The sequence below is a fragment of the Ictidomys tridecemlineatus genome, chromosome 9 (assembly GCF_052094955.1).
Source record: "Ictidomys tridecemlineatus isolate mIctTri1 chromosome 9, mIctTri1.hap1, whole genome shotgun sequence".
Taxonomy (NCBI): domain Eukaryota; kingdom Metazoa; phylum Chordata; class Mammalia; order Rodentia; family Sciuridae; genus Ictidomys; species Ictidomys tridecemlineatus.
Genome location: NC_135485.1, coordinates 6,108,036 through 6,123,987, shown reverse-complemented (window position 1 = coordinate 6,123,987; position 15,952 = coordinate 6,108,036).

The window sequence follows — 15,952 nt, the reverse complement described above, 5'->3', positions numbered from 1 at the left end:
ATGGCAAGTTCTTCAGAAAACTGTACCCTGAACCAGCATCCACTATATGGTACTGTCTCCTATTGTGAGAATTCATGGGTCTAGGAATCAAGGAGTAGAGACAGAAATGGTATCACTATTACCCCTAGTAACCTGTAGGAAAGTTTTTGCTTCCTGTCCCTGCAACCTTATGTTCTGTAGGGCTAGAAGTCTTAGTTCCAAGTACAGAGCCAGGATGTTTCCATTAGACAGCCTCACAGGAAAAGATGCTTCTGACAGTCCAGCAGCCAGCCCTGCCGGCAGTCTAAAACCAGCTTTGCTTTGTTCCAGCAGGCCATCCTGAGGCTTTGAGGGAGCTGGGGCTCCCTTCCCAAGTAGGGGCCACCTTCGAGGCCAAGAAGGGCTTTTCCCACACACTTGCACCAATGAGGCTTAGTTTCCTTTCATCAGGGAGTCAATTCCCCATGCTGGCATCACTTAGGAACTGCTGGGGCCCTGTATGAGAACGGCGGTCAGACCTGCAGGGCTCTGAATGCCACCCCCTGACAGTGACAGTGCAGCTGCAAGGATCTTTCCTCCAGGCTCCCTGCTCCCCCACCCCTGCAGGCAAAGCTCCCTTCTCTCCATCCCCTCACCCCTTCTTTGTCTCCTCATTCCTCCCTTTTCCTTTCAGTCCCCATTTGAGTCCAGGCAACAGGTATGAAGAGGTCCTGTAGTTCTAGGAGGGGTTCAAGTCCCCTCACATAGGTGGCTCTTGCCAGGCTGCTCACCCTAGAGGCCAGTGAGGAAAACAGGATTGTTCCCCCTGAAGAAGTTGGTAGCTTTCAAGTCCCCTACCAGTGTGGCATGTGGAAGATTCAAGTCTCATCTTCCTCCTCTCCCACTCTATCTCATGAAGTATCACTTTTCCTTCTAGAACACCAGGTCTACAGAACTCCTGGGAATGAGTGGCATAGCAAGTATTCTCAGATTCTCTTTTTGGTACCTCTTTTCTAGTTGGAAAAGTTCTCAGTATTGTACAGTTAGACCACTTTTATGATAACAGAAGTTCTCTTGTATACAGACTGTCCACTAAAACTGAACTCATGATCTCAGTCTAGGTAAGTAGCCCCCCACATCCAAGGGAACATTCTAGATGACTAGCTCTTCCATGCCCCTCACCTGAGGACAGATTCAGGATCACGTGACCCCTTCTCCTGCCCCTCCCAAGCCTCCCCTACTATTGCATCCTCCTGAATATCAGTCCCCGACTAGGAAGCCACCTTGGCCTCCCACTTGGGGTTTCATTCTGAGACAAAGAAGCAGCTCATTGGGTTTTTCCTCAGAAAAATCTTATGGAGAAGAGAACCATATGAAACTTTTCTTTTCCCCACAAGAAATTAAGGTGTATTATATGCAGGAAAAGGTTAAGATTTCACTAATAATTTGGAACTAGTAAAATTTCAGGATAGATTCATAAAGTTAAGCTTGTCTCAGCCCCATACCTGGCGAGATGCATAGTCCTGGTTCACTGCAACTGCAGGAGGTGGATAGGCATGTATTGTGCCCAGGAAGTACTGCATACAAGGTGGGGAGTGACCATGCCAGAGGACCTGGGTGGGATTATGGCCACAGGGGTCATAGGGAGTGAACAGCAGCTGAGGACAGAAGATGCATAGTCAACCTATAAGTCAAGTCTGAGTCCAGCTGTATTCTAGCCAGGCTAGCGGAGGCTTTCAGCAAATACACTAGTGTAGATCCTAATGCAGAGGGAAGAGACCCTAATGGCCACAGATCATTGAGAATTACAAATAGAACAGGGACAAACTCATTGTTACTGTGGTTGAGGACTTTAAGGTGTCAGATGACAGGGCAGAGGTGGCAAACCAGTAGGATAGGTAACCAGCACGTGGGTGGCCCTAATCTAATCCCGATGACCCTGGGAAAGCCCTTCCAGGAGCCGAAAAACCTTCCACAGCCCTCAGAGCTCAGCACACTTACTGCTAGAAGATGGGAATGCTCCAATCACCCCTGCCCAGGCTGTCCAAGTGGCAACCTAAGCCAAGGACCCCCTTGGCACTGCTGGAAGATGAATCCTGCCATGGGATGGGGCCCTGGCACCCTTGCAGCTACAGGAATCCAGAGCAACATCATCTCAGAGGAGCCTCAGATCCCCCTTGGAGTGGCAGGTGGAAGAGCTAGGTTACTTACAGCCTACTGTCCCGACTCAGTCTATTCCCCTTATGAACGCTCCAGTTTGATAAAGGACCAGTGAACTAAGGTGAACCGTTTCACTTGTCCTCTTCCATAACCTTCCAGATTCCAAATCTTGGCTTAATATGAACACTAAAAAGCAAGGGGAAAGAAATCTAGACTAAAGGTCAAAGGGCACTGGAGCCATCCCCAGCTGGGTCACATCTTTGGGCCTTCCTGCTTTGGGCCTATCCCAATTCTTTATATTCTGGAAGACTAAGTTGAGCTTTAAGGGTTCTAGCCCCAACAATGGTATCTTTCACAAGGATGGTAGCCCAATCCTCCAAACAATCAAATCCAGGGGCCCAGAGGCCACTGAGGTGATGTAAGATTAGCATTTTCTGTGAAAGTGAAATCTAACACGTGTTTATAATAACCTAAATTCTATGTCTAATGGAGCCATTTTACAAAACTTGTTGACAATTGAGCTCCAACATGTATCCAATTGTAACTAAAGCCCTTTTTGCCTGCCCATATTTTGTCCATTCAGGTGGGTTTTAACCCTGAGCTCCTATCAGTAAGGGGCAGTGCCACATTAGGGCTCTCAGGCAGATGGCCCTCCCAAGTGTGCTTGGCAGCTGGACTCTTCCATAGCAGAAATGAAGTATGCCTTGTTGAGCTACTTCTGAGCCCATGCTGGATTTTTTACAGCTCCTCAGTATCTAACATCTGCAAATTCTCCAATGTACTACAATTTCAAGTCTAGGTGACTTCCTAAATAGGTGGGAAGTAACTGTAGGTGGCACCAAGATAGAATATGGCAAATTAGAATGCAAAGTTTGTAGCCAAAGCCAATGATCCCATGCAGTGGCATAAACATGGCCCTAGACCCCAGCCTTCTAGTTAAAATACCCTAATGCCCTCCACAGAAATACAAAAGAGTGGATATACCATGTTAATTAGATTGCTCAGATAAGCCAAGTTTGTTCCCAAGGATGATCAATGGAAAACTATACATTTACAATGAGGTGACCTCCACCAAGGGGCCCCTAAGAGACATCCTCTAAGACCTGATAAAGAGGCTTTGCCGGTAAGAGACCAGGACTATTAAGCAGGTTGTTCAAAACTATCAAGTTTGCATTAACTACCCCAGAAACCATCCAGTGCCTTCCCCACACTTTGAAAGCCTGCCCAGTATTGGGGTACATATCCAGGGGAAGGTCAGTACTTAGATACAACCCAAATGCCCTCAAATGTACTGATATTTAGACAGGATAGATGGAAGACTTCTCACTGGGACAAAAGATATAAGTATTTGAGGCATTCCCCAATTTAGGGGCCCAGAATCTCCATAAAGTGATAACAGGCCATCTTTTATTAAAGTTATAAATCCCCCTACAGCTCTTGCAATTATGCTGTACTCAGCTTCACATCCCCAGCTCCCAGAATCAGATCCTTAAGCCTTAGCCATACTGTGCTGAGGTCCAGTGCCCTTTTCAGAATCAAGCTGCCCCAAAGAGCTGCCTAGAATTACACACCCTCAAGATGCTACAGCTACACTGTAAGCCCTTCCTTCACCACTTTTTGGTTTAACAAAGACATACCACACCTTACATGATTAGCCTAGGCAAAACCCAGCAGGCTCTCCTGGAATATGGCAAAGCTCTGCCCGATCTGACAACTGTCCTTCCAGAAGGTCAGCTAAGAGACAAGGTTCTGCTCAACATGAGAGGGGTCGCCAGAGGACCAACTGTACCCTGAAAGGGAAGGGACTTTAACAGGTTGTACTAGTCACCCCACCCGCACTGCAGTTACTGGAAATCCTCAGGAACCACTGGTCCTCGCAGGATCTTCTGGACTACGTATACTTGAGAGCATCTAGGGTATCCAAAATACCTGTTCAACCACTGTTGCGGTGTATTAGAAAATACAATTTAAATACCTGTTCAAGGAAGTTAGTCCACCAGCAAGTAACATGGTGGTGTTATCTTGCAGGGGCCCATTTGTGGATATTGAAGTGTTGCTCAGGGGTATAGGCCCCTCCCAGGTCAAGAAGCCCCTATTGCCTATGCTGTACCTTTGGATCAGGTAGGGAAAGTTTAATACAAAAGTAAACATCTAGAGATGAGAACATTCCCATTTCAGCAGGAAAAGGCTACATTAAAACTAAGTGTTCTCTTTCAAAATTGAACTCTAACATGTTTACAGTAACTTAAATTCCACAAGAAACCATGTTAAGAATGGAACCATTTTTGAGCCAACTTTTTTTTTTAAGTTATAGTTGGACACAATACCTTCATTTTGTTTATTTTTATGTGGTGCTGAGGATCGAACCCAGGGCCTCACGCGCTGGGCGAGTGCTCTACCGTGAGCCACAGCCTAGCCCCTTGAGCCCCAACTTGTATCCACAGTCACTATAGCCCTTTCATTTGCCCTCCCGTTTTAATATTAGCCAATCAGATTGAAACAGAGCTCCTTTCAGAGGAAGGGACAGCACTGCTTTAGGGATAAAAGGCAGCCTGCTTGTGTGCGCTTGCTTGCCAGGCTTAGTTCAGTAGCCTACCTTCTGGAAAAATAAAGTTTGCCTTGCCAAGCTACTTCCAAGCATGTGTTTGATTCCTTGTGGCACCCTGGTGTCTCACCCTTTTGGAAAAAAAAAATCTCAGGAGGGAACAAGTTGAGGGAACAGATTTACCAAATGTGCCTCATTCATACCCTCAGGAACAGGACACCAAGAGCAAAGGCCAGTGTGTTTCACTTGGCTTTTCACAGGGATAAGATTCATTTAACATTTTTAAAGCCCACCCAGCAGGCTGAAGTGAGCCAGCAGGAAGTTCTCTTGTTGGAGCTGCATCTCTTCCCAAGTGGGGCCCCAGTAGAAACTGCTGGATAGTCACACTTGCATGACTGGATTTCATTTCCAATCAAGTCAAAGTTCCCAGCATGTAGCATCACCCAGAGCTCCCAGTCTGACAAGGACTACAGTCAACAGTTCAACTTTGACATTGTCAAAAGAATCAGCAAGTTTAAGAAACACCCACATGGTGTACCCAGCACAGCACGGAATGGGATCCAGACTCCAGGGGAGGGCTCCACTTCCATAGGAGCACTCCTAGCCCCACAGCAACACTCCCATGGGATCCAGGCTGCCTGCCACACCTGCCATTAGCCACTTACCCCTCAACCCAGTTTTTTTTTTTTTAAACAGCCTATGAAGTTGGCTGAGCAGAGGCAATTCTTGAGATAAAAGATTTCTAAGTTGTAAGGGACTGTCAGGAAATGGAAACACTGACCAGTTCAACTAGGTTACAAACTTGACTTCTGTGGCGTGGCTTCTCTCCTCGGCCAGACAGCTCTTTATGGACAGACTTCTGACATAGGCCCTCACAAGAGCCCTAGAACACAAGGAGTCAGTTTGGTGGGCTGATAGCTACCTACACAGGTAAAGGTTTCAGATTAGAAGATCTTTTCTGGTTCTGCAAATAAACCTAGTTGTGCTGCAGGGCAGCTCTAGCTTACAAGAGGCAGACATGTGTTGCCAAAATCTGCATCAGCCAGGATGCTACCCCCAAACCTCTTCCATTAACCTCAAGCAGCCGCCACCCCTAAGGTACCCTGTGTTGACACTAAGCAGCCACAATGTCATGGATATCCCTCTCCAAGTTACCAGATGCCAAAAAAAAAAAATCCTGTGAGCTTATCTCTAATACCCTTTTCCAGGGAATTCCAGGAAACCCCTCAAGATCAAGAGCCCACCCTGGGGTTCAGGAGAAAAGAACTCTGGAGGCAAGCAAGGACTCATGCTGGCTTGTTTTGAGAACTAAAACCTGTCCACTGTGGCAGGGTAGGGGCAGTAAGGCCACTAGGCCTGAACACCCTGCATCGAGTATTATCCATCCTCTTACCAGGGCCATGAATGCTTGGCTTTTTGACCTGGAATAAGGTTCCCAAATATGCTGCAAATGGGAAAATGAAGGGCCTAATCAGACATCAATCCTTGTATCATGTTTTCAATCCAGTTACCACACTGCATCCATGGGTTCTAGAACCTGGTCACCAAGAACATTCCATCCCCAGGGTAAACATGCAATCCCATCCGAGCCCCAAACTGAAGGGGCCTGGGGAGTCCCAGTGTGCCCCAGGCAAATCCCTCTTACCTGCGCTCATGGACCTAGTACCTTAGCAGCTGTGGCCCCTCCTAGTTATGCTAGGTACTCAGTTTTTTGAAAAAATTGGAGATTATGGTTTCAGTGCTTAAGTTCCCCTGGATTCATACATTTTGTTTTAAAGAGTCTACACCGAGTTGCTTAAGGCCTCACTAAGCTACTGAGGCAGGCTTTGAACCTGCAATCCTCCCCACCTCAGCCTCCCTAGCTGCTGGGATTATGGGTATGTGACAGACACAGCAGAAACTCAGATTAAGATGTGGCTATGTTCCTTAGCAAATGAAGTCACCTATTCCCATAGTGAGGGCATAGCACAGGGTGTAAGGTCCTTGCTTAGCATCTGGATGGCCATCGTAAGTGAGCTGCCATTTTAAGGAAAAAAATTTCACTTTCCCACCCAAGGGCGTTTCTGAGAAACGCCACTCCCTTATACCAACCCAACCCCTGACTGCCCAGAGCTCCAATTCCTGAGCCCGCCCCATAGAAGTCCTGGAACCCAAGCCCGTTTTGCCACTCCTGGATTGAGATGGCCTTTGTCAGGTCTGACAAAATCTTATGTGTATTTCTGCCTGGTCTTTCATTTCTCACAGGACCTACCCACTTATCATTAGCGTCCAAAAAAGCAAGGACTAGGGGAATGGGGAGGGAGGTTTTCCCCAAGTGATTTCCCAAGAAGCTGCTGGTACTCGGTCTACCTTGCTAGGTGAACAAACTGGGAACAAGACTCTAGCCGATCCCTCCCCACAATGGTTTGGTGGGCTTACCCCAGCCATGTCCCTATGCAGAGCTGACCATCTTCCCTGACCCCCACCTAGCCAACTCCTTCAGGTACATGACATTTGGGGTTCCTCTTTCACCGAATAGGTCCTCTAGGGAAGTACAGATGTTAACTTTGAAAAGTGGCTAAGCAATAACCCCTGAGGGAATGTTCATGGGTTAGGGGATAGCCTTTCACCAGGGTTAAGGAAACTTATTTCCTTGAACTCAGTTGGATTTCTCAAATCTCAATTAGGTCGATTATATCAATTCAAGTCTGCCCTAAGCTGATAGGATCCATTTTTACTTGACGTTTCTCGTTTCACCTTCATAGGCCATATCAAGTCATCCTTGGAAATATGAGCCAACAATGCACCATGACAGTTGGTGGCACCTACTCTATCAAGCCATCTGTGTCCATCCATAACCATCTCCATCAAGAATGGAGGGTTTCAGTCACTGACACTACGGTATTCATCAGAAACCATCTTGCAAAAAGCCAGCGAAGAGCGGTTGAGATGAAGTTTCAGTGAAGACCAGAGCAAGGAAGCCTCGACTATCCCACCAGCACAATGCTGTCAAGTTGGACACCTGACCCCAAGTCTTGGGCTGCCCACATCCTCAGTGTACATAGGAATCATTCATTTTCCATCCTCAACTGCCTCCTGCGTAGCCCAATGACAAGCAGGTGCTGTGGCCTCAGTACTAGCTTTCTCTTTCGATATTGGGATGGAAGCTGAGCATTGAGATCAGGTCTCCGGCAACTTCCTATTTAACCTCAACTTGAGCCGAACAGGCCTGGGGAGTTCCCAGTGCGCCCCAGGCAAATCCCTCTTACCTGTGCTCATGGACCAGTACTTTAGCAGCTGTGGCCCCTCCTTGTTATGTTAGGTACTCAGATTTTTGAGCAAAACTGAATCCAGGGCACTTAATCCTGGATGCACTATGCTCTTTCATAAGTTTGGTGACGAGCAAGAGAACCTCAGGTACACCCTCTAGCCTTTCCCTTGTGTAAGGTCAGAAACTGCATAGGCAAACTCAAAATAGCCCGAGAAAATCCGAGTTGCAGAACTGGAAAGCAATAACAGGATTAGTTCATCCAAAGGGCCTGGAGCCACAGGATTAGCTCATCCAAAGGGCCTGGAACCACAGGATTGAGAAGACTGTTCCTAGGGGGTATGACTCTAGAGACAAGCAATTCAGGTCTATTGGGGTCTTCACAGCAGACTCTCAAAGCACATAACCACAAATACAGTCAACAGGTCTGTAACAAGGAAAAGAAACATGGTAAAAACCCAATGGGATTTACTCAGACTCTAGAATGACTGGCTATACTGAGGGTATTTCATAGGTGGCATTTCCACTCTGCCCTCCAGTGAAATCTGGCACATGATAGGTAGCCTACCTATGCATGGACTGGTAAATGGGAGTGAGGCTTTCTCACCTGCCACAGTCTGGCTGGGCACAAATAACCTGGAGGTCATGAGCCACTTGTGGGTTCAAACAGGAACTACTTTATTGCCCAAACCCCACAGGAACTCAACTGGAACTCAACGGAAACTCCGTGAGAACAGGAACTCAAGAGAATTCAATGTAGCAGGAGCCGCCTTATTGCCAGACAGCAGAGGTTTATATATACAACTGAATACACTGCTGTAACTGGATGATGCTAAATTGAAACAAGCTATCATTATCTTAATTATACACAGCTTAACTTGATCATCTTAATGGCTCACTGGCGTTACTTCTCAACCACTCCTGGCAAAATGCCAGGTGCCATCTTGACTTGGTTGTGGCTCTCTCAAACAGGAGTCAATTTTTCTAATACAGAAAGCAAAGTCTTCCAACATTGATAGATTCCTCTCCATGCTGATCACTTGCCTCTAAAGGCTCTGAAACATTTAAGGTGGTCCCACATACCTTGAATTGGGTGCTTGCCCCTGTGGGATCCCTTACCTACATTCCTGGCCTCCCATCTATTCTCCAGGGGGCAGGATGTGTTTTGGAAAAGTTCACTGAAGACTTAACATTGAATTCAAAGAATTACTTCCAGTAGCAGCGACCTCATGTTACTGGAGTTGAGACTAGCTATATCATCTTGGTCCAACCTGCTTCATTAAGCCCCAAGATTTCATTCCTGAGGTTCAAAGCATTGTCCGAGTTCACAGTGACAAAGGTCCAGTAAAGCCCTGTTCTCCGAGTAGTCATTGCCCCAAGGCCCACTGATTCCAGCTGCTGATCAGTAGTCACATGTGGGGTCCAGTTCAGCACACGTGGGGAATGAAACAGCTACTGCAGCTGATGGCAGTTTGAATAAGGTCCTTAAGCTATACAGGATGGACAACACCCAATAGGCTCAGGTCAGATCATGGCTTGCAGAAGTCAGCCATCCTCACATCTAAGTTCTTCAGGAAAACATCCTCAGATTACCAAATCCTCATCATTGGAATAACCTCTTGGACTCTGATCACCATGCAGCCTCAGGGCTCCTGCCCCATATGCATCATATAGCGTGTGATCAGCTCTGCTTCCCCACACAGCCCCAGCCACAGAAGGCTGAGAGCAGCATGGGTTTTTTTTAGTTTTATACAACATAGTTGGACAAGTTCCTCTCTGGGCCACTAGCTCTGGGGCTATGTCCTTAAGCCTCTTCAGACCAGAGTTGCTCTTGGCTCAAATCCTTAGGTCTGCTCAAACAGAACGCAGACAAGTCTGCTTTAGCCACAAGGTGAAACCCTTTCCTGGGGATATACTCTGGCTGGATCCTTGAAATCAAAGGCATGTTTGGTTCAAGATGTTGCGAGAGCCACGGCCACGTAAGCCAGAGCCAGTTGTAGCCGATCATTTCAGCCAACATATGCACACAGCAGCCTTTCTATATAACTCACATCTGGCAAGACGACCAGCAAGATCAGGAGGCACCTTCTCCCTATAACATGTTGGCCTCTGTCTGCAACAAATTAAGCTGCACCTGTCAGTAGGAAGCTCCATTTTAGCCTGGAGTTCTAGGGGTTAGAAGTGTAGCTCAGCGGTAGTGCTCTTGCCCAGCATGTGCTAGATCCTGGTTCCATCTTCAGCACCCGCTACACAGAAGCTGTATAACCTTGAGTCTAGTCTAGTTCTTCCCATCCAGCTTGAACACGAAAAGTGTGGGAGGGAGGAGGCCCAACCCAACCTGGGAGCTCTGATCAGGCAAGTTTCCTTGATAAAGGTCCTACACAGCACAGCTGTATAAGGTCAGCCACAGACTCATCCAGAAAGACAAGGCATGCAAGAGTGACTTCGTTGACCAGAGGTGCAATTCCACGGGATAATTAAGTGGGGGAATTCACAGGACAATGCAGCTTCCTCTGGCAAAGCAGGGTGGATGTTCCCCTTTCTCCCATAGAAGGGGTGTTTCCCATCCCTTCACCCTCTCATCCTTTATTATATTCTCCCACGGTAGAAACAGCTTCTCCCACAGAACTTCACACATGCTCATGAACCCTGGCACCTAGTTTAAGGTAAAAAGGAAATCTGTCAACTACAATCAGCAAAAGGTCAATGGATTCTCAAAGCCAGCATGGTCATATGCCAGGAGATACTGGCATTGTGAGTGCACATAGCTGTGCTTTCTGAAAATGGAAAGTCAAATTTTGCAGAACACTTATCTCCTAACAGAAAGGTGCAAAAGTACCTTATTCTGTAAGAACCATGAAAGCCTAGCAGCAAGACTTCCTGAAAATCCCATTCAAGTTCAGAATTTCAAAGCAATCTTGATCACTCAAGAATCTTTGAGACTTGAGTCACCGCCTGGCCCTACTGAGACTCAGCAACCTGCCACCCACATCCAGGTCTGGACCTTTTTCCTTGCAGACCCATCAGAAGGAACATCCAAGGCCCTACCCTTATTCCAGAACTGGTGAAGCAGAGGCTGGCCACTAGGCCAGGGCCATATCATGCTCTGGAGGACTTGCCCAAGATGCTCTTTCTACAGCTGCTCGTAATCAGGTTTTCATGGAAGATCACGTGGAGATCCTGAAGATTGTGCTGGCCTGGTCTTTCATCTGCCTCTTTGGGGCCCCTGATGAGGACACCAAACTATTGGATGGACTGGACATGCTGCTTGCCCCAAAGATTTGCCCCAGGCGGCAGAAACTCCAAGAGCTAGGTTTTTTGGGATGTGCATCAAAACTTCTGGATCATAGGATCCAAAGCCATAGCTAGTATCCCTACCCAGAGGCCTCATGTCAGAAGCAACAATGAAATATGGTCCAAAGATGGTAGCAAAGCAGCCCTTGACATTCACAGGTCAAGGAAATGGTCAAGGATGAATTCCTTACCCGCTTCTCACTGTGGGTTGCAGAGAAGGCAGTGCTGCGAGAAGTAAAGGATCAATTTGTGCTTCATCTTTACATTTCCGCATGTTCTGCAGCTAAACTGTCCAGGGGCTGAAAGTGGATGCTTCCTGGGGTCATGGACAAACATTTTGTTACCCGAGCAAGACCAGTAATCATTTCACCAAATGTCTAAATTTTTTTCCCCACTAGCAAAATAGGTGATATCCTTATAAACAAAGCCTTCATCTGAGAAGGCTGAACAATCTCCAGGAGCTTTGTTTATGTCTTCACAGTACTGCATAGAATACTCAGGAGCCAGGCCCCCTTGAAGACTCATTGAGTTCAACTCCATTTAGATTCAGACAAAGCATTTATCCCAGTGTCTGAGTACCCATCAGCTGAAGTACCTGGATATCTAAGGAGATTATGAAATGAAAGTCCTAAACCTTCCCGAGTTCTGCCAGAGAAGGTGTCAGACAGCCTGGTCTTACAGGATTGACACATCACAGACCAAGCCAAAATGCCATCCTTCCATCCCAGGACTGATATTTCTTCTTCTATGGGAACCACATCTCTATGTCCTCCCTGAAGAACGAGCCACTTCATACTGCTAGGCTGATCCTGTTAAGCCAAGGGCTATGCCCCATCTCTGGAGTGCTATCGCAACTGGATTTACAATAAAAATGAAGCCTGAGAAACTTGCCCAGATTCAGGTGGAATTGATGCAGTTTGTGAGGAACACCAGGCCTCACCATGACATCTAGGTTTATACCTTCTATGTTCTGTCAGAGGTAGATTCTGCTCCCTGGAGCCTAGTGGCAGTTGGGTTGTCAAGGGATGGTTATCCTCATCACATTCCTCAGACTGAAGATGTGGCCCAGTGGTATAGTGTTTGCCTGGCAGGTATAAAGCCCCAAGTTTGATCCCTAGAACCATGAAAAAGAGCTTATAGAAGGACCTCCTAACTGGATGCATGCACCAGGATGACAAATCCCAGGCCAGTCTTGGCAACTCAGCAAGCTCATAGCTTTAGGGGGTCAAGTATCCCTGGTTTTGGTACCCAGCACCTCCCCAAAAAGTGTAGGTGAGAAGTTGGCCTTCAGGTTGGGGTGAGCAAAAGGGTCTCCATTTTACCGTCTTTCAACTGCATAGTTATGTGTAGGTTATGGTCTTTTGCTTGTATTTGTAGTCAAGATTCCATAAAAAAGTGTTTATTAGGACTATTCATTGCTATAAGCTAATAAGTTTGAAGACAAAAGTAACTCCCCTCCTCCAGGCGCTCACACAAGCACTCATTCTCCTCCCTAGGCCCATGGCACGCGGAGAGGTTCCCTGCATGACCTTTTAGACTTCCTTGAGGAGGTAGACGAACGAAGGAGACCCAAGAGATTTCTGAGTGGATGGGAGTTCTGCACCTGCCCCATCCCACAGGTCCTCCCTCTGGCCACTCTCCATCTCTTGTTACCCCTACCTGTTTGAGTCACCGGGAGTGTGTCTTGGTCTCTAGGAGTGGAATAGGTGTTCCTAGGTGCATCTTCTTCCCTTCATGCTTCCCCACACCCTGCCGGAGGTGAGGCTGTGACCACCTGCTGGCTTGTGTCCTAACCACATTGTCCCTCATGAATAAAGTCCCATAATAAAGGTTAAAAAAAGTAACTCCAAATGGGAAAGGTAAACAAGATTATAAGAAATGAAGCATAGTGGGGTTGGTTTGTGGCTTAGAGGTAGAGCGCTTGCCTAGTATGCGTGAGGCACTTGGTTCAATCAACAGATGTAGGTGGACACACCACATCTAAGTAAAAATTGAAGTGAATAGTGACAACTCACACCTGACTAGTGTCCTCACATCTGGACACCACAGTGGTTAAGGGGATCAGATGCAAATTACCCAACAGATGATTCAGCCTAGGTACTTAATATTGCAGGGGTCAACCCAAGCAGCACATGAATTTATGGTTCTAAGGGAAAGCCCTGAAACCAGACATTGGTAAAGAACAGAATGGCCCCTATGAAAACAGGACACCATAAGATCAAGGGAGCAAAATCTCAGGTGATCAGGACAGCCTAGCAGTACCCAGTCATGTATGGATTACAGACATCTGTAAACTAAGTGAAAGTGTGAACCAGTGTAAAATTAAAACTAGACAGGTTAGGAAGTCAGCTCAGTCCAAGACTGTTCAGCCCAGGTTAAGTAGCTGTAACAGGAAAATTAAGGTCAACTCCACTGAGGCATGGCAGTGGTCTACCCTGTTCTGCTCTAAAACCCAACTAAGAAGTATCCCAAGGTCAATTGCAGGTGGTGAGGAGCACCTAGAAGCATAGTAGCTGAAGTGACCTATGATTACCTTTAATAGCATAAAATCACCCTGACATGGAGACAAGTTGTGATGAGCCGTGTGTTTCATGAATCTTAAGCACAGATGCCACTAAATCCCCTCTACATATAAGGGCATTGAGATAGGATCCTAGCCTATCCCAGAAATGCCATAAAAGATGCTGTACATACCTTTCTACTTAATGTTGGTATGCGATTTGTCCCCAGCCATGTGCTGCCTCTCCCTTATACTAGAAGTCCCGAGTCTCAGAGCACAAGATCCCAAGGAGCTCATCACAGGTCAGAATAGGGTTTTCCTACAGAGCCACATTTTCCTCAGAGGCTGCATTCTTATTTGGGAGTTTCCAGGTCATTCAAATGCGACCCATTGGAGCATTGAGACTTTATGGAGAAATGTAGTTTGGGCAGTCTAGATGGTATTGGAATATCTTCTTATAGCCATCTTGTCAGCCTGTCTGACCTCACATTTCTGTGGCCACTGGATAAAAGTATACCGAGCTTGACAGACCTGCCACTCCCGACCTGAAGGCTGGGAATGAGGGGATCTCCTGATCTTCCCGAAACAGAATCGGAATCTTGTAAGATTTCTAATCCTCTGCAATCTGAGTATTTGCTGAACCCCTCCTTTTGGCATCATACAAGCTCGGGTCATCAAGGGGAATCATGTCTTTCCAGGTAACTTGAGCCTAAGTTCCCAGAGCATGGTTGCTCATCTTTTGGCAACTCTGGGATAAGTTCTCCCAGTTTTAGTAATTTTCTGTTAAAAAAAAAAAGCAGTGGCACCATCCCCACTTTCCTTCCCTAGGAAAGCAGGCATTCACCAAGTTCTCTGCCAGTCCCTGGGGATGTGCTGGTAACAAGATTCAGGCCCTCTCGCCATCATTTCTGATGAGCTCTCCGACAGATCTTAAAAGCTTTCCTCAAGTCTTTCAAAAGTTACAATGCCTTTCCTAGCTTGGCACATCCTGGAGATCCAGGCCTGCTCCCCAATCCTCTTAGGGTGTTCCTCCGAGATCCCTGCATTGAGTGACCCGCCAGGCTCACGGTGCATCTTACACTGGCTACCAGGACCTCCTGCCTTCTGCGCACCCTTCCCCCACAGGGAGTACCGTGCTTTTTGCATCCATAAAATTCAACTTAATGCAAGGTGAAGCTCCCACTGAGAACTCTAACATCAAGAGGTTAGGAAGAGTCTTCCCTATCTGAGCCCACCACCCTTTTGTCTAATTAACTTCATTAGTGAGTCCTTGCCAGAGGGAGTCCATCTCTAGGAGGCCCTACCTTCTCACAGCCTAAGTTGTGAGCATAGACTTGGGCATGGTTCCCCTTGTCCTTTTAACATCTTGAGCACTCAGTACAATCTGAGCAGTTTGAGAATTTTTACCCCATTCATAGAGTTTTAACGAAACACTTGAAGTCTGTTCTGCCAGTTATTTTATAGACTCAGACATCAGTGTCAAGTGAGAAAGCTAAGTATCCTGGGTCCCATTCCATCACTGCCTCTGATGCAACCACATGATTTCACGTATAGCATAGATCTTGTGGGGGCAAAATAAAGATCTGTCCACAGGACTAGTTTACGGACTAGGTACACTGCCCAATTCTACATTACCCAAGAATTCAACAAACCTACTTAAGTTGGGTGTGCCCAAGTAACCAAAATGAGAGTTCTGATCCAGCAGTTAGCCACTGCTTGTGTCACTTGCTATGTCATTTTGATCATGTCTTAGTGATTTAACTTGCCATGAGAATGGCGACAGGTACTTGTGTCCAAGATAGATGCCCCTTAAATCAGCTAGTTTATCAACACTCGGTTATGTGTACCATCCCCCAGCACGGAGTTCAGCCACGTTCCTTAAGGCGTAAGTTCTTTAAGGCTTGTGGCTTAGCTTTTCAGTGATTAAGTCCACCCAGTTGTCCGAGTCAGAAAGGCATTCATCCCTGGGCTCCTTTTGTGCCCTGCTGTGTCCTGTATATAATGTTGCACATTCGAGTGCTGCTCTCCCACCTCATGCCGGCCATTTAGTCATGCTAGTCCTCTCCAGGATTCCAGCTGGTCCTCCTTTCTCCAGCCTTGCTATACCCAACCTGCTCCACATGGCTGAAGTTATGACCCAAAGTAAGCCTGACCTTGGTCATGTTTGGGGTCCTGAAGGCCCTCTTCAAATGCCATGAGCCTGGACCTCAGAGGGCCTCAGGGATTTTCCATGAAACTGCCTCAGTCA